At 42.4% G+C, this 20,435-nt stretch overlaps 1 pseudogene; it reads left to right on the top strand.

Moving 5' to 3' along the window:
* Nucleotides 1-15,753: 15,753 nt before the first annotated feature.
* LOC113566739 lies at nt 15,754-16,741 on the top strand (annotated as a pseudogene).
* The last annotated feature ends 3,694 nt before the right edge of the window (nt 16,742-20,435 follow it).

Here is a 20,435-nt window from a genome sequence, read left to right on the forward strand (position 1 = left end):
GGCTTTTGTAAGCCAAAAGCCGCGGAGCTGCGCTGCCAGTGACGCCGGCAGCGGAGCGGCAGAACTATGTGTTCTTATCTCTTATATGTTAGTATGTATATGTGTGAATATGCTCAGCGCTGTTGGCAGCGAGAGCGCGAGGGAAGATATATGTGTGTATGCATGTAAATTAGTGCCTTCAAGTCATGGGAATATGCTGACGCTGCACTTGGGTCGCTCGAGGCATTCTTGAGTGAATCGTAATACGATCACCCAGAATGTCTGGGACTTTATTGTTACGTAAACACTGAAACAAAGTGTTACAGTGTGTATTCTTTAAGTATCGTCGATACAGTGGGTATTCGAAATAATGAATACTTTACTTTACTTTAATATGAGCATACTACAGTGCACTAAGTTTAAGTGAAAGAATAAAATCTTTTTTTAAAACGCAAACTGCAGTGTCGCATATTTAACTGGCGCAGTCGGTAGGATCTCAGTTAAAAGTGAACTCTTTTTTTAAGACGATCAATTGGCGTAGTGACAGTTACAGTGCGTAATAACCTACAGTGATCAGAGAAAAAGTAACGCTAATACTAAAGAGATCCGCCAAAGAATCTAGACACGATTCAAACTCAATTAATATTAGAAACGAGGGGGAACGTTGTGAGTTGCTGCGGACACCGCAACTCTACGGTTATACCCGATACTAAGTCAGTATGGCTCTCCTCCGGCAGACGCCGCTAATATTAAACGACACGACAAAGAGTGCGTGCGAGAGAGACAGAAAATCCGTCTGAGCGTGACGTCGGGCGCTGCGTAGCCAGTGCAAATTATAGCCTTATGGCTATAAAAATGATCTGATCTGATCCAGATTCAGCAACCTGATAGATATGGTCATTATTTATGATTCTGCGTTTTTAGTTTTCTCGAATGTGCAATATTGTTGATGCAACAGATTTTCGTCCTTTGTGTGGGCGGAAGGGGGTGGGGCGAAATTTTGAGATATACGTTTTATAGTGAGATCTAACAGGAGTACGGACACTAAATTTGGTTACTCTAGCCTTAATACTCTCTGAGATTTGTGAATATCCCCAGATTTGCATCCTTTGCGGGGGCGGAAGGGGGTGTGGCGAAATTTTGAAACAAAATCGTCTCGGTCCGATATATTAGGAGTGTGGATACCAAATTTGGTTGCACTAGCTTTTATAGTCTCTGAGATCTAGGCGCTAATGTTTTACTCTAAGCAAAGCCGCCTATGCTACGTGTGTGTTAGAGAGAGACAGGGCGAGAAAAAATGAAATTGTTTTCTTGATGCTGGCTATAATAATAATACGATCCAATTCAGATTCTGCAGTCTAAAAGAAATGGTCATTCTCTACGATTCTGCGTTTTTGGTTTTATCGTATCTTGAAAATTGTGGATGCCACAGATTTTCGGCGTTTGTGGGGGCGGAAGTGGGCGGGGCAAAGTTTTGAAATATTTTTGTAGCAGTGACATATCACAGAAGTCTGGATCCAAAACATCGTTGCTCTAGCTCTTATAGTCTTTGAGCATTAGGCGCTGAAGGGGACGGACAGACGGACAGACGGACGGACGGACAGACGGACAGACGGACAGACAGACATGGCTCAATCGACTCGGCTATTGATGCTGATCAAGAATATATATACTTTATGGGGTCGGAAACGATTCCTTCTGGACGTTACACACATCCACTTTTACCACAAATCTAATATACCCCAATACTCATTTTGAGTATCGGGTATAATTATAATTATTGGCAATATGAGGCATGGCATTTCTGCAGCTCATTTGCGTTTCTTCGCATCAGTGCGAAGTTGATCCTTTGTTGGTGGGGGGGTTTTTTTTTGTCGTGCCCGGTACTCAGCTATTGTGAGTGGGCGAGGTCCATCGTTTGGATAAACTTTTAAAGCCTCTTGTAGGCTGAGTGCATCCCTTTGCTCGGTAGGAGCAGAATCTGTTGGTCCATCGACGGTGCAAGAGGCGGTCCTATGCCACTCGCACTTATATTATTGGCCTGTTGGTCCATCGACTTTGCAAGGGGCGGTCCTATGCCACTCGCACTTATATTATTGGTCCTTGCTGGGTCTGGTGGGGCCGGTGCTGGTCTTCGCACAGGTTTTATGTTGCGTGTACGCTCTTTGTAGCGCGGGCTGTTAAATCTCCTTGGGTATTATATATTCCTGGCGGAATTGTAGTCCCCAAATTTAAGGGTATAAATTATAATGCAACATGGGTTTGTGCGTAATATCGTGGGCAGTCGTGCATGGGTCTGTGTCCGATTTTTAAAACGAAATCACATAGTATTATATTTTTTTTTTTTATGTCGGCCATTCTTTGTCTTTATTAATTTTAACACTTTTTTTTTGAAAAATTTTTTTTTCAATCCTTAGGTCGATCCCGCGCGTAGGACGTATATCGGTCCTGTCACGGTCGCCATGTAAAACGATGTTCAATCCTTTTGTTGGATCGTTGGGGCTCAACCCTCCGATCTGTTTTATTGTGTTTTATGTTCTCAATTTTACAATTGTGTTTTGGGCTTTTGTAAGCCAAAAGCCGCGGAGCTGCGCTGCCAGTGACGCCGGCAGCGGAGCGGCAGAACTATGTGTTCTTATCTCTTATATGTTAGTATGTATATGTGTGAATATGCTCAGCGCTGTTGGCAGCGAGAGCGCGAGGGAAGATATATGTGTGTATGCATGTAAATTAGTGCCTTCAAGTCATGGGAACATGCTGACGCTGCACTTGGGTCGCTCGAGGCATTCTTGAGTGAATCGTAATACGATCACCCAGAATGTCTGGGACTTTATTGTTACGTAAACACTGAAACAAAGTGTTACAGTGTGTATTCTTTAAGTATCGTCGATACAGTGGGTATTCGAAATAATGAATACTTTACTTTACTTTAATATGAGCATACTACAGTGCACTAAGTTTAAGTGAAAGAATAAAATCTTTTTTTAAAACGCAAACTGCAGTGTCGCATATTTAACTGGCGCAGTCGGTAGGATCTCAGTTAAAAGTGAACTCTTTTTTTAAGACGATCAATTGGCGTAGTGACAGTTACAGTGCGTAATAACCTACAGTGATCAGAGAAAAAGTAACGCTAATACTAAAGAGATCCGCCAAAGAATCTAGACACGATTCAAACTCAATTAATATTAGAAACGAGGGGGAACGTTGTGAGTTGCTGCGGACACCGCAACTCTACGGTTATACCCGATACTAAGTCAGTATGGCTCTCCTCCGGCAGACGCCGCTAATATTAAACGACACGACAAAGAGTGCGTGCGAGAGAGACAGAAAATCCGTCTGAGCGTGACGTCGGGCGCTGCGTAGCCACTGCAAATTGATTTGTTCCTTTTGGCTATAAAAATGATCTGATCTGATCCAGATTCAGCAACCTGATAGATATGGTCATTATTTATGATTCTGCGTTTTTAGTTTTCTCGAATGTGCAATATTGTTGATGCAACAGATTTTCGTCCTTTGTGTGGGCGGAAGGGGGTGGGGCGAAATTTTGAGATATACGTTTTATAGTGAGATCTAACAGGAGTACGGACACTAAATTTGGTTACTCTAGCCTTAATACTCTCTGAGATTTGTGAATATCCCCAGATTTGCATCCTTTGCGGGGGCGGAAGGGGGTGTGGCGAAATTTTGAAACAAACTCGTCTCGGTCTGATATATTAGGAGTGTGGATACCAAATTTGGTTGCTCTAGCTTTTATAGTCTCTGAGATCTAGGCGCTAATGTTTTACTCTAAGGAAAGCCGCCTATGCTACGTGTGTGTTAGAGAGAGACAGGGCGAGAAAATTTGAAATTGTTTTCTTGATGCTGGCTATAATAATAATACGATCCAATTCAGATTCTGCAGTATAAAAGAAATGGTCATTCTCTACGATTCTGCGTTTTTGGTTTTATCGTATCTTGAAAATTGTGGATGCCACAGATTTTCGCCGTTTGTGGGGGCGGAAGTGGGCGGGGCAAAGTTTTGAAATATTTTTGTAGCAGTGACATATCACAGAAGTTTGGATCCAAAACATCGTTGCTCTAGCTCTTATAGTCTTTGAGCACTAGGCGCTGAAGGGGACGGACAGACGGACAGACAGACAGGGCTCAATCGACTCGGCTATTGATGCTGATCAAGAATATATATACTTTATAGGGTCGGAAACGATTCCTTCTGGACGTTACACACATCCACTTTAACCACAAATCTAATATACCCCAATAATCATTTTGAGTATCGGGTATAAAAAGAAATCAACATGCCGCTGTCAGAAATACACCTGAACCAAACCTTGAAGTCAATCAGGCAAATTCCACCATACGACGGATGCCAAGAACGTCTAAGTTCGTTCATAAGCAGAATTGACTACATCTCCGGATTGTACCCAACAGATGACCTCCGACAACAAAGCATCATGTACGGAGCCACTGAGGGTCAACTGTGCGGACGAGCACAACTTTTATCACAGAGCCTTCAACCCAACACCTGGAGTGATCTAAAGGAAGCCCTAATCAGCAAATTCAACAACCACACTCCATACGAGACGCTACTACAACAATTACACGATACCAAATTCAATGGGAGTATTCGTAAGTTCATAGAGGAACTAGAAATTAAGTCCAATGTTATAATAAGCAAACTAAATCTGGAAACTAGCGCAGAAAATAAGATAATCTTTAAAAACGCTCTGGAAAATGCCACCAGACATACCATAGAAGATGCTCTACCCAATAGACTGTTCATTATCTTAGCAAAGAAGGACATTTCTACTATGGCTAAACTAGAAAAATCAGCTCAATAGTTAGGAATCTACGAAAATTTCGTAAATGATAACAAGAATCACGAACACTCAAGAAACGGAAATAACAATCGTAGGAACGTTGGAACTTATTACCCTCGCTATAGTAGTAACGATTATAACAATCAAAGCCCAAGTACTTCCAGAAATAATCATGGAACGAATCGAAATAATTCAGGAAATAATGCAGTAAATAATAAAGGATTATTTAATGAATTTAGAAATTCCTTAAACCAGGGCAGAGCACAGAATCCCACTAACTATCAAATTAACCAGACTCAGGCAGGTAGCAGTGCACCGAATCAGCCAGTCAAACGATCTAGGGAAAGCCAAAGTGGACATATGAAAATGGATGTAAATTTTCAGCAGAGTGCCTCGGAAGAAATCGAGGAGGACCATATATAGAAATAATTGTAAATAATAAAAAGTTAAGAGGTATCGCGGACTCGGGATCGTCGATAAATATAATAAAAGAAAACTATACAGATTCCAAAGTCGATAGCGACAACCTCACCGTCCATACCATCAAAGGACCCGTCCGTCTGACTCAGAGCATTACACGTAATGCAACCAAAAACTGTCCGACAAAACAAAAATGTTATATTCATAATTTTTCTGAAAATTATGACTAACTCTTAGGCAGAGAATATTTGATGGCCAGCAAAGCCGTCATCGATTACCGAAACGAAACGGTAACGTTAGGAGAAAGGTCATACCCAATCATCCAAAGTGGAGAAGCAATTGCCGACGGCAAGACCGCACACAAAGGTGATAAGTCATCTTCAAAGGAAGATATAACTACACCCAAGTGCCTTGATCCATCTCCTGAAGGAGAGCAATACTTCGCTTCCGCATTAGAGAATGAATTAAGGGAATGTAACCAGCTAAGGTTGGAATATTTAAATGACGAAGAAAAGGAGAAACTAAAGAAAGTTCTCTATGAATTTAGGGCCTGCAGTATAAAGAAGGTGACATTTTGACCTTCACTAGTACTATAAAGCACGAAATTAAAACCCACCACGAAGATCCTGTATATCGTCGACCATATAAATATGCTCAAATACACGATCAGGAAGTGACCCAACAAATAAAAGATATGATTAGACAGGGAATCATTCGTAAGTCGAATTCTCCCTATTGTGCACCCATTGCTATGATACCAAAGAAGATAGATGCTTCAGGAAAGCAGAAATATCGTATGGTAGTAGATTATAGAAGTCTAAACGAGGTGACAATCAAGGACAAATTTCCTACATCCAGAATGGACGAAATCCTAGATAAACTAGGTAGGTGCCAATATTTTACAACAATCGATCTAGCTAAGGGATTCCATCAAATTCCCATGGAACCTAGCTCAATCCCAAAAACAGCTTTCTCCACGAAGCATGGTCATTACGAGTTCACTCGTATGCCTTTTGGGCTAACCACTGCCCCCGCCACATTCCAAAGATGCATGAACAATCTGTTAGAAGATTTAATTTTCAAAGATTGCCTTGTGTATCTAGACGACATCATTATCTATTCCACATCATTGGAAGAACATTTGTTGTCTCTTAAAAGGGTCTTTGGAAAGTTGAGAGATGCAAACCTCAAACTTCAAATGGATAAGTGTGAATTCCTTAAGAAAGAAACGGAATTCCTAGGCCATGTAGTAACAACTAACGGCATAGTTCCTAATCCAAAGAAAATATCCGCCATAATAAACTTCCCAATACCCAATACAACCACAAAAATAAAATCATTCATAGGTTTATGTGGATTTTATAGGAAATTCATTCCCAATTTTGCTAATATAGCAAAACCAATGACACTCAAATTAAAGAAACGAGCAGTCATAGACCCAACCGAGGAAAAATACGTCGAGGCCTTCGAAAAGTTGAAAATACTTATCACCTCAGACCCCATCCTCGCATTCCCAGATTTCAACAAAATGTTCACGGTAACAACCGATGCAAGTAACATTGCATTAGGAGCAGTGTTGTCGCAAGACCACAAACCAATTTGCTATGCAAGTAGAACCTTAAACGAACATGAAATCAATTATTCAGCAATAGAAAGGGAATTACTAGCTATAGTTTGGGCAACTAAGTATTTCAGATCATACCTGTTTGGTAGAACGTTTGAGATATTAAGTGATCACAAACCCTTGATTTGGTTGAATAACCTCAAGGAGCCAAATATGAAGCTACAACGATGGAAGATCAAATTAAATGAATTTGACTTCAAAATAAAATATTTACCAGCAAAGGAGAACCATGTAGCCGATGCGCTATCAAGAGTAAAGATTAACGAAAACCTACTCGGGGAAACCATTAATAGTGATTGTGCAACGGTCCATAGCGCGCAAGAAGATAATACAAATTATATTCCACTTACAGAGCGACCAATCAATTACTATAATAGGCAAATAGAACTGATTAAAGGTAATGAGGATAAGGTAGAAACATCCCACTATTTCCACAAGATACTGATAAAAATCACATATACTGAAATGACAGAGTCATTAGCGAAAGATATAATAAAGGAATATGTGAGTACCAAAAAGAGTGCACTATATTTCCATAACGAAGTAGACTTCCCACTGTTCCAAAAGGCATTCCTGGAGATAATCAGTCCAAATCACTTCACAAAACTGATTAAATCCAGTACCAAACTCATAGATATTCCGAACTACTCCGAATTCAAGGAACAAATATTGAAGAAGCATAAAGAGCTACTTCACCCAGGTATCGAAAAGACCACTAATTGGTTTAAAGGAAAATTCTACTACCCCGATTATCAAAAATTAATCCAAAATATTATCAATGAATGTCCTACGTGCAACGTTGCTAAAACAGAGCATCGTAACACCAATCTAACCTTCGAAATCAATCCTGAAATACAAAATATCAGAGAAAAGTATGTCATGGATTTTTATCTGGTAGGCAATCAACAATTCCTATCATGCATTGATGTATATTCTAAATTCGCTACCCTTGTAGAAGTTAAGAGTCGTGACTGGTTAGAAACAAAGAGAGCCATCATAAAAGTCATTAACGAAATGGGCAAGCCACAGGGAATTAAAGCCGACAAAGATTCAGCCTTTATGTGCGCAGCATTGCAAGCATGGTTGAATGCGGAAAATGTCAAAATAGAGATCACTTCCAGCAAAAATGGAATATCTGACGTAGAAAGATTTCATAAAACAGTAAATGAAAAATTAAGAATAATAGCTAGCGAGGATAACCCAGAAGATAGATTCACGAAGTTTGAATTAATTCTTTATACTTATAATAATAAAACCAAACATAATACCACAAATAGGACACCAGCTGATATATTCATTTATGCAGGCTCACCTGATTATGACACCCAACTAAATAAAGTGAATAAAATCACTCAATTAAATAAAAACCGCTTAGAGTATGAAGTAGATACCCGCTATAAACTATCACCTCTAGTTAAGTCTAAGGTAACAAATCCTTTCAAAAGGACGGGTGAAATCAGGCAGGTAGACGAAAAGCACTTTGAAGAGAAAAATAGAGGGTGAAAAATCACCCACTATAAAACAAAATTCAAAAGAAAGAAGAAATCTAATACAATAATTGCAGAGTACCCGAACAGAGTACTGGGAATCCGGAGCTACAACATAATTAAGATTATAATCTTACTAATGTTCACCGTCCTACAAGCTACCGGACAGAATATAGAGATAGATCCCATCAACTCAAGGAATGGATATCACATATTCAAAACGAATACCATTAACATACCCATTAATTATGAATACCACTATCTAACAATTAATATAACAAAAACAGATGAAACATATCAGAGTTTACTAGAACAGGCAACCCAATTTGATAACGAAATCCAAGTTCAATATTTAGTCGAGAAATTGCAACGTGAATTCAACGGCATAAAAATAGCCAAAAGAAACAGAAGAGGCCTTATAAATGCAGTAGGCACAATATATAAATATCTATTTGGAACGTTAGATCAAGATGATATGGTCGAATTAGAAGGGAAATTAGACAATCTGGCTAGCCACAGTGTTCAAGTTAACGAATTAAACTTAGTAATTCAAGCAGTAAATTCCGGCATAGAAGTTGTCAATAAATTAAACAAAGATAATGACAGAAATAAACATCTAGAAATATTAATATTTAACCTTCAACATTTTACTGAGTACATAGAGGATATTGAATTAGGCATGCAGCTAACAAGATTAGGTATCTTTAATCCAAAATTATTGAGGCAGGATTACCTGAAACACATCGATTCAGAGAAATTATTAAATATTAAAACATCTACCTGGTTGAAATCAGACACTAACGAAATACTAATAATTTCCAACATCCCACGAGAGATCAGAAATATTCCTATACTTAAAATTGTTCCATATCCAGATGAAGATAATAACATCCTCACTGACCTAACGCAAAACAATTATTACATTCTAGAAAACGAGGTATATGAAAAAGAATCAAAACGAAAAATAAATGACGAATGTATTTCAGGAATAGTCAAACAAGTAGAAACAAAATGTCCAATCACCAAGGCACACCAAAACTTTCAAATAAATTTCATAGAACCCAATATATTGTTAACTTGGAAATTACCAAAAACCTTATTAAACCAAGATTGCCTAAACCAAGAAATAAAAGTAGAAGGTAACGCATTAATAACGAGGGGGAACGTTGTGAGTTGCTGCGGACACCGCAACTCTACGGTTATACCCGATACTAAGTCAGTATGGCTCTCCTCCGGCAGACGCCGCTAATATAAAACGACACAGAAAATCAGTCTGAGCGTGACGTCGGGCGCTGCGTAGCCACTGCAAATTGATTTGTTCCTTTTGGCTATAAAAATGATCTCATCTGATCCAGATTCAGCAACCTGATAGATATGGTCATTATTTATGATTCTGCGTTTTTAGTTTTCTCGAATGTGCAATATTGTTGATGCAACAGATTTTCGTCCTTTGTGTGGGCGGAAGGGGGTGGCTCGAAATTTTGAGATATACGTTTTATAGTGAGATCTAACAGGAGTACGGACACTAAATTTGGTTACTCTAGCCTTAATACTCTCTGAGATTTGTGAATATCCCCAGATTTGCATCCTTTGCGGGGGCGGAAGGGGGTGTGGCGAAATTTTGAAACAATCTCGTCTCGGTCTGATATATTAGGAGTGTGGATACCAAATTTGGTTGCTCTAGCTTTTATAGTCTCTGAGATCTAGGCGCTAATGTTTTACTCTAAGCAAAGCCGCCTATGCTACGTGTGTGTTAGAGAGAGACAGGGCGAGAAAAAATGAAATTGTTTTTTTGATGCTGGCTATAATAATAATATGATCCAATTCAGATTCTGCAGTCTAAAAGATATGGTCATTCTCTATGATTCTGCGTTTTCTCGTATCTTTAAAATTGTGGATGCCACAGATTTTCGCCCTTTGTGGGGGCGGAAATGGGCGGGGCAAAGTTTTGAAATATTTTTGTAGCAGTGACATATCACAGAAGTGGATCCAAAACATCGTTGCTCTAGCTCTTATAGTCTTTGAGCACTAGGCGCTGAAGGGGGCGGACAGACGGACGGACGGACAGACAGACAGGGCTCAATCGACTCGGCTATTGATGCTGATCAAGAATATATTTACTTCTGGACGTTACACACATCCACTTTTACCACATATCTAATATACCCCAATACTCATTTTGAGTATCGGGTATAAAAATACATAATTGCAGCGTACAATTAAACGAATTCTTAATATCCAACTCAATACCAGAATTTGCACAGAGCATATACATCAACAATAACGTAACAAAAATTAAACCACTGTCTTATTTGCAAACCAAAGAAATCGTAATAGAAAATACGCAATTAAATAATGTATTACATGTAAGCTTAATACTACTATTTGTCATAATCATAATAGGATTAAGCTACAAATTGTTTAGTCTAAGTAAAAGCAATGAGCCTAAAACCGACCCGCACATAGAAACATCCTTAGACGAAGACGAATCCCCAGCAGGCACAATTTTAGACGCTCCTGAACTATATCCAAGGATAATCGCCTGAGGACAGGCTTAAATCTAACAATGGGGGAGTGACATATCTATAGTCCATGCTCCGCATACCCTTGTCTATGTCTATTACCCTGCACCCACAATACTATAAACAATCCGACACTACTATAAACAATCCGACACTCTCAGCTCCGAAACCCCATAAACAATCTCACGCTCGAAATGGACCACGCGTAACCGATTGCAGGCAATGTAAACAAACACCCTAAGCTAGAAGTGGAACATAAAACAATAGATGCCGCATTAGAATCCAGCCGCACTAAAATCCAGCAGCACTAGAATCACGCCACTCTTCAGAGATCAATTACTAATCGATTCTCAAGAACCACGCCATCGTAGCTGACCAATCAGAGGCCCTATTCTCAAGTAATGCAACACCGATCATACGCAGCGGAAGTCTTTCATCAAAAGCCGCCTTTCCCACATATCGATCGAGTCACGTACTCCATCTCCGAAGCCGAAGTCGAAGCCAACGCCTCCGAATCCAAATCCGAATCCCAAGCCGAGCATCATGATATAAATAGTCTACATTTGGGAAGGCAAATCAGTTCTGTTCAAGACAAACGTCAATCGCGACACCGTCGGAGAATTCAACAAAAGTTAATTCCATTCAAGACACCGGACATCAGTCATCGTCGGGGAAATAACTAATCAATGTGCACTAAGTTTAAGTGAAAGAATAAAATCTTTTTTTAAAACGCAAACTGCAGTGTCGCATATTTAACTATATATATATTTATTTATTAATTCCCGAGTAAACACGTCCGCTTTAATCAATCGATTCTCAGTCAATAACTCCAGCCCAACTTCTGCAAGTTCAGCTAAGCGGTACCGAACCAAAAGCTCGAAGATCGGATGATATTTGGAAACTTTAACTGCATAATCGGATGATCTTAGGAACTTTAACTGCATAATCGGATGATCTTTCGCCCAATTGAGCGAAATTTTGGTGAAGCTTTAAGCTATGCTCTCCCTACGCTACGCTACTCTCTTGGGTCAAGGTAAACGTGACGTCTTTCGCTTAAATGCGTGCGCTGCGCGCCGACTCTCTTTAGAAAGCTTTTCGGAAAGCTTGCAGCTTACGATCCACTTTCGGAGTTACTATGTATCTGCACTTTTAAGCATTACCAAAAAAAAACTGTGCTTATCCGTGATGTTCCATACTCTGGACTGTACCAGCCCCATTTTTGGCTATTCAGTGATTGAAGAGGTTGAGTGAGTCTGCAAAACTCTCATTCCCTAAAGCTGCTGAAGTTATTGACTCCGACTTCTATGTCGATGACATGTTGACTGGTGCTGGTTGCGTAGAGGAGTTAAAGACAATTAAGTCTGATGTGGCTCAGGTTCTTCAAGCCGCTGGGTTTGAATTGACTAAATGGTTTTCGAGCTCACCTGAGGTCACCGCATCCGAGAGCACAGTTAAACCGATAACGATCTCGGACTCAGAGTCAACTAAGGCGTTAGGAATATCGTGGCTGCCACACGAAGACGTCTTTAAGTTCCAAATTGACACGTCAGTTATCGGTCTCCGAGCGACAAAACGGAACATATTATCGGTGACATCAAAGCTGTTTGACCCCCTTGGCTTGTTAAGTCCTTTAGTAATTAAGGGAAAGATCCTACTGCAGGAGCTTTGGCTTAACAAGCTAGGTTGGGATGAGTCAATTCCAATGAACTTGGAAACAGCATGGAACTTATTAAAAGAATCCTTGGGTCAGTTGGAGAAGATTACCATACCTCGATTTGTGCATACTGATCTCATGTCACCGATTCAAGTACATGCCTTTGCCGACGCATCCATGAGAGCTTATGGAGCCTGCGTCTATATCCGTAGAAAGACTGCAGAAGATTTCGAGGTCTCCTTGTTGACTGCAAAGTCGAAAGTAGCGGCACCCAAGACGAAAACGCTCCCAAGGCTTGAGTTATGTGCCGCTCACATTCTAGCAGACCTTTGTCACCGAATCAAATCACTGCTCAAGGTTCCAATTGAGAACGTGATATTCTGGTCAGATTCAGAAGTTACTCTTCATTGGATCAGATCCCACCCTTCGTCGTTGTCAACATTCGTTGCGAACCGAGTAGCGGAGATTCAAGAGTTGTCAAGTGAAGCTACGTGGCGGCATGTGCCAATAAAACAGAACCCAGCAGACATAGTTTCGAGAGTCAGGTTGTGACGTAGAGGAAATCGTGCAGTCGATCTGGTTTGGTGGACCAGAGTTCTTAAAGTTTGAAGAAGAGAGCTGGCCCAGAAATCCACACTTCGAGCCTTCCGAAGAAGAGATACAGATGGAAAGTCGGGAGAAATCGGTCGGACTGACCGTCGCGGCCAAGTCAAATTATTTAGTGGATGTAATCGAGGGATACTCGTCACACCTCAAACTTCTAAGAGTGTTCGTTTTCGTGTTCCGCTTCATCCGAAAATGCAAAGACAAAAGTCTCAACTTTGGAAAAATTCCGTCATCCGTAGAATACGACGAGGCGTTTCTAAAAATAGTCGAAATAACACAGAAAAATGAGTCTCAAGAAGATATTGTGCGACATACGTTCGCTATCTGCATCAAACGAGTTTTCATGCCGGCCCACGAGCACTCGTGAGTATCCTTAGACAACGCATTTGGATAGTGAATGCTCAGGCGGTCTGCAGGGCGACAGTTAGGTCATGTATTCGTTGCTTTAAATGCAAGCCGCTACTCCAGACCCAAATGATGGGCAACTTACCCGCAGACCGGCTCCGTGCTCTCCGCCCATTTTCAGTATGTGGCGTTGATTTTTGTGGCCCAGTCTATACGACTCTGAAAATTCGTGGAAGGCCCCCTTATAAGTCCTACATAGCGTTATTTGTCTGTTTTGCGTCCAAGGCGGTTCATTTAGAAATTGTCTCCGATTTGACGACTAATTCCTTCTTGTTGGCATTCCAAAGGTTCGTCGGTCGTCGAGGATGTCCGCAACGCGTGAACTGCGACAACGCGACAAATTTCGTCGGAGCAAGTCGCCACTTCAGCGAACTGCGGAGGAAGATAGAGGCGGAAGCGGACGCGATATGCGAATTTGCGTCAAGAAGCAGGTGCGAGATTGCCTTCATACCGCCTCGAGCACCGCACATGGGCGGACTTTGGGAGGCCGGTGTGAAGTCTGCCAAGGGCCTACTCCTACGGGCAGTCGGAAGCGCTCTCCTCACCGCAGAGGAGCTGGAGACCGTGCTGGTCGGGATCGAGGCGGTACTCAACTCGCGCCCGCTAGGACCCCTAAGCCCAGACCCAAGCGACGGAGACATGCTGACTCCCGGGCACCTGCTGACAGGCGGGCCGCTCATCGCACCCCCAGCACCCAGGACCCCGGACCAGGAGGGTCTGAGCTGCTTAAAGCGATGGCGGCTTGTCTCGTCAGCCAGGCAAATGTTCTGGCAGCGATGGTCCCGGGAGTATGTGGTGGGATTGCAAATAAGATTCAAGTGGCACCAGGAGGAACCAAACATCAAGGAAGGCGACCTCGTAATCGTCGCCGAGGACAACCTGCCCCCTCAACAGGGGCTCCTCGGAAGGGTGGTCGGAACAACCGCCGGGCAGGACGGAAGGGTCAGAGTGGTCGACCTAAGGACGAGCAGCGGAGCCACGTTCAGGAGGCCAATCCACAAGTTGGCTCTTCTGCCACTGGTTTGAAGCCTTCCAGTCCTTCAACGGGGCCGGTGTAGCGCCATTTGGCGTATAATAATTGTTATTAGGATCGTATTTTATGAAGTCTAGTGTAAGTTAGGCTAGGGCAAAGCGGGAGCGCAATAAAAGCTCGCTCTCTCGCTCTTGGCGAATTCGCCCTGCTTTGCCACCGTAGGTAAGATAGGCGCAGAAGAAATTGTTTGAATATATGAAGAGAAGTCGAGAAAAATCTATGAAAACGAACGCACGCACTCCTTTTTTTTTCGTCGTCGTAAAATACAAATTTGCAGTCACCCAAGTTTTTCGGTCTCTTTATTTTAGAAAAACTATTCTAAATTTTCAGGAATTAATGATGCAGTATCGAAACTTTAAAGGAATCATTTAGTCACGGCACTTTGTAACGGCAATGCCTTATTGTAAAATTAAAGCTTATTTTTCGCTGAAATATTTTAAAAGTTAGGCGTATGCCAAATAAATTGTATTCTCTAACGTTTTGATTTTAAAAACCTTTCTTTTTTATCACCCACTTATACAAAAAAGATTCTTTAACGAGCGGGAACGAAATTAACTCTGAATTATGCTCGCACTTGTCATGAGATAGGAGAGTGGAACTTTTCTCCCTCTCTCTCTTTCTTACACACAAGCCCGCCGTTCTGTCTCGCTTCCCTCCGCCAGAGCGAACACACTGCACGAGAAAGAGTGTGTGAGATGGATAGAGAGATCGAGAGAGAATGAGTAAGCGCGTGGAAGGCGATTTGGTCGTTATGGCTATAATAACGATCCGATCTCATCCACATTTGACAGTCTAGTAAATATGGCGTTCTCTACGATTCTGCGTTAATTGTGAATGCCACAGATTTTTGGTCTTTGTGGGGGCGGACGGGTCCAGGTGTCTGGATATACAATTTGGTTGCTCTAGCTTTCATGGTCTCTGATATCTAGGTGCTCATCAAGGACGCTCATAGGACGAAAAGGCTTCCTTCTGGAAGTTACACTCATCCAGAGCCACATCTATTTGAGTACCATGGACCTTCAAGAGTTCATGATTTGTTAGCCCCATTTGTCAAAGATATACATACATAGATATGTTTACATGTTACAAGATATGGAGTACATTCATTGCCTCAATTTGGCATTCTCTATTGCTAGAAATTGAACACGAAATACGTATCTAGAATATTGTGATATTTGGTACTTTGTGTGGGCTTAACGAAAAATAATGCTTGCAGCGCCTGCGACCACGTCCCCAGGCTATCCAGCGTCGCTGGACTTATACGCAAGAAAAAACGAGGTCTGCGACCTCGAAGGATGGCGCATTGGTCTGCAGAAGGCAGCCGCCCAGAACCTGACGAGACAGCTGCAGGAGATGCCCTCCAACCTCCTCACACCCACAGCTTTTGCGCAGAATGTCGTCGAGGTGCTGTGCAAATCCGGTGTCAATGTGGAGGTCAAGGTCGAGGGCTGGGCCGAGAGCCAGTCAATGCACGCCTTCCTGGCTGTGGGCAAGGCCTCGTGCGAGCTACCCATCTTCCTGGAGCTGAGTTACTACGGCACCTGTGCCGAGGAGCGCCCCATTGTGCTGGTGGGCCAAGGCGTGACTTACGATGCTGGAGGATTGTGCCTGAAAGAGAAACATGAGCTCTTCCATATGCGTGGCGACATGACCGGGGCCGCCGTTGTGGTGGCCTGTTGTCGAGCTGTGGCTGGCCTGCGTTTACCGGTAAGTACTCAGGACAGAAATGATATCTCCTTGAATAATAATGCTGTTCTTAGGTCAACATTCGCGGCCTGATACCTCTTTGTGAAAACGTAGTGGGCTGCAATTCGGTCCGTACTGGGGACATGGTAGAGTCCATGAACGGCAAGACCATCGAGATCCAGTGCACCGATCACGAGGATGTACTGGTCCTGGCAGACGCCCTGCTGTATGCGCAAAACTTCTGTCCCAAGTGCATCATTGACGTCGGCACCTGCTCGGGCTACATGCGCCAGGCCCTGGATGAGTCGGCTGCGGGGGTCTTTACCAACTCGGAGATCCTGTGGCAGCAGATCAAGCACGCCAGCATGCATACCGGAGATCGTGTGTGGCGCTTCCCATTGTGGAAATATTACAGCAAGGCCGTGCGTGCCGGGGGACGCAGCGATGTGCAGAACTATGGCATTGACCGAGGTGGACGTCCCTGCAAGGCCGCTGCCTTTCTCCGTGAGTTTGTGCCCCAGTGGATGCATATTGTGAGTATTGTGGGGCGCTTTGTTTGGGCGCAGAGCTTATGGACTTTCTCCCTCAAAGGATGCCACAAATGTTATGGTGACAAAGGGCTTCGAATACGAGTATCTGCGCAAGGGAATGGCCGGCCGCCCGACCCGAACACTGGTGGAGTTTATTGCTCTGACGATTTGCAAGGATACGGCCCCACGTTTGGCCAAGTAATCAATCTCTAACGGGAATCCAATGTTATATATATTTTTTACTGTGTTTTTTGACGATGCCACACACGAACACAAAATTATACTTGAGCTATTTATTTATTTATTTATTAAATTAACAATTATCTGTTAATAATGGTACTTAGTTACTAAAGGCGGAAAAAGATAAGTTAAAAGTTAGCTATATTTAAATGATTATAAATATTGCATGCAATTAGTTTAAGAGACAGTTCAGGGGATAGGGTTTGACAGAGGGAGTTATAATTATAGCATAAAACCCTAAAAGGTTCATGATCAGCATAATTAGACCTACATATGGGTAGACGGATAGGCCTAAAAGTACGGGTAGGTCTAGATGGAACGGCCAAGTCAATCTGACCCACGAGAGTTTGGGAGTCAACAGTCCCAAGAAGGAGCTTGTGCACGAACATTACGCCATTGCATATTCTGCGATGGTGCAACGACGGCAGGTCAATAAGATTTAGCCTAGACCGGTAGGGTGGCAAGATTCTACCTGAGTCCCAGTTAAAGTTCCGGGCAAAAATTAAAAATGGCTTTGCACGGATTCAATAACAGCCTGCTGTACTTTATACTGCGGGCTCCACACACTAGAACAATACTCCAATATAGGACGTACTAACGAGATGTACAGTTGTTTCGTAACGTACGGGTCGTCAAACTCCTTGGACCAACGCTTGATGAACGCTAAAACACCCTTAGCTTTATTTACAGTTGCAGCTATATGGGTGTTAAAACACATCTTATGATCAAAAAGGATTCCGAGGTCATTTGAACTCGAAATTCGCTCAAGGACATGATTTCCTAGAACATATGGGAGCGCGAACAATGAGGAGCGCGACGGTAAAATGTCATAAGTTTGCATTTGGAAAGGTTCAGAAAAAGAAGATTAGTTGAACACCACAATAGTAGTTCACTTAGATCAAGTTGAAGGCGTGTGTGCAAATACCAATCAGAGTAAGAAAGACAGACATCATCAGCATACATTAGTGTAGTAGAGTATGTTATAACTTGAGGAAGGTCATTCACAAATAAAATGAACAGAAGCGGGCCCAGATGACTTCCCTGTGGCACACCTGAAGTAACATTTACAATATTTGACAACACGTTAGAAAACAAAACACGTTGAGTACGGTTAGAGAGATAGGACAAAATCCAATCTAGAAGATTCGTTGGGAACCCTAATAAAGAGAGCTTGTGAATAAGCAGAGCATGGTTCACAGAATCGAATGCCTTGCTGAAGTCAGTAAAAACTACATCCGTCTGCAAACCAATTTGAAAACCACGGTGGATTAGGCTAGAAAACTCAAGAAGGTTAGTCGATGTTGAACGATGTCTGAAAAAACCGTGTTGCGACGGAGATATCAAGCTGCAACAAAGATGTTGCAGTTGCCGGGTGACCAGGAACTCAAGAAACTTCGGGATGGCGGAAAGCTTTGCGATACCGCGATCGTTTTTAATGTTTGATCTTGAACCTTTTTTGTGAAGCGGAATGATATAGGACTCATTCCAAATTACTGGGAGACAAGACTGTTCCAAGGAGAGGTTGAAGAGAAAGGTCAAGGGTTTGCAAAGGGACTGGGCACAGTGTTTTAAGATGCAACTTGGTACCTTATCTGGACCCGCAGAAAACGACATGTCCATAGATGACAAACCTTCCAGAACAACGCTTTCCTCGAAAAAGGGCAGAAAAATGCTGTTAGCTTGAGGTAGCTGGTACGGATACGGAGTGGATGCGTTGTAAATATGAGACAAGTACGTTGTTTGGAAAAAGTTAGCGAATAAATTTGCAATACCAACAGCAGAAGCTTCTGTTTTGTTCTGGTAATGAAGGGACGGAGGAAAACCGTTTGACTTGCGCTTAGAGTTAACGAACGAATAGAATTTTTTAGGATCACTACGAAAGTTTCTACTACATTGTGAAAGGTAATGATTATAACACTGACTATTGACGGCAAGGAATAAAAGCGAGCGGAGGAGTATACAGCTGAGGCCAACGTGGAGCCCGACTTCTGGTACTTTTTATAGAGCCGGGATTTATTATTTTTTAAGTATGACAAATACTTGGAGAACCAGGGAGGCTTGGACGATACAGGTACAGTGATATCTGGAACAAACGTATTTAGGGCGGAGTAAATAGAACTATAAAACGAGTTAACAGTTGCATCTATGTTCGGTAATGAATAAAGAAACGACCAATCAACACGCGAGAGATGTAGATCTAAATCGATAAAGTTTGTTTTGCGAAAACACTTTATGTGACAGGGAGCCATGGAACTGTCAGCACCTCCAGATTGTGTACACTCCAGTGATATCAACAAAGTTGGATGGTAAGGATCTTCAGGGAGAGATATTGGGCTTGCTCTAGATACCGTAGCAAGAGAACCATCGTTAACAAAAACGAGGTCAAGAAGTCTGTCCCTAATGTTTTTAACGGCATTAATTTGGACAAGGGAAATATCCGTTAGCCCATTGAAAAAGTCGTACCTATGGTCCTGGAAAAGGAAAAATTTATCAGCCACAAATATGATTAAAAAGGGCTCTCAAAATACTTACCGCCAGCCATTCAGACACACACACACACACACATCCATTACACTTGGGCGGCCGGACATGTGCCGTTCGAGTAGGCGTGTCATCGACCGCCATTGCCCACTGCTGGTGGCCGGACCAGTGCCACTCGCCCTACATTAGGGCCACAATTGCCGACGCACACACACACTCACATCCATTTCACTTTGGCGGCCGGACCTGTGTCGCCACAGTAATATGTGTGCCGTCTACTCCTGGCTCCCAGCTGGTGGCCGGACCAGTGCCACTGGTTCTCCAAGAGGGCAGCCACAGCCACAACGACGACGAGGTGCTAATTGCAGCTACCTCTGACGACTTCGGATGACGCCAATTTCGATGACCAGGGGGGGCGACGGGGTCGGCCGGTATACAACGCAATGTCTTTACAAGCATTGTGTTTTGCTATGCCGGCCGATGCTTCTTGTCTTCCCTGTAATTATAGAAAAAGATATAGACATTATTTTAAATTGTTATGTTTATTGTAATATTGTAAACGTAAATCAATTGTACCTGTTTTGTCTCGTCTTTGTTCCAGTGTAGTATCTCTTTTATTACCTGTTTTTCCGTCGTCTCCACTCCACTCTACAACTTATCTGTATTGTTATTTCTGCAAGTGCTTGTCTCTTTTTTATTTAGTGTCTTTCCTCTTATTTTCCAAGCAAAGCACCTGCATTGTTTACCTTTTCTCTTTATCTATTCCTCAATTGACTACGTGTTGCAACACTGCACTTTCTGAATTTTCGATCTCATTTCTTTAACCCCTTCTTCCCCCCCCCCCCCCCCCCCCCATTGTTATTATCGTAATTAGTGCGGTTCTCCGACACCCCACTACAAAATTATTACAATCTGTGATAAATCTTCGGCGGCAACGGTGCTGACAATTGA

Source organism: Drosophila persimilis, unplaced genomic scaffold, assembly GCF_003286085.1.
Source record: "Drosophila persimilis strain 14011-0111.01,24,50 unplaced genomic scaffold, DperRS2 tig00000880-arrow-arrow-pilon, whole genome shotgun sequence".
NCBI classification, from domain to species: Eukaryota; Metazoa; Arthropoda; class Insecta; order Diptera; family Drosophilidae; genus Drosophila; species Drosophila persimilis.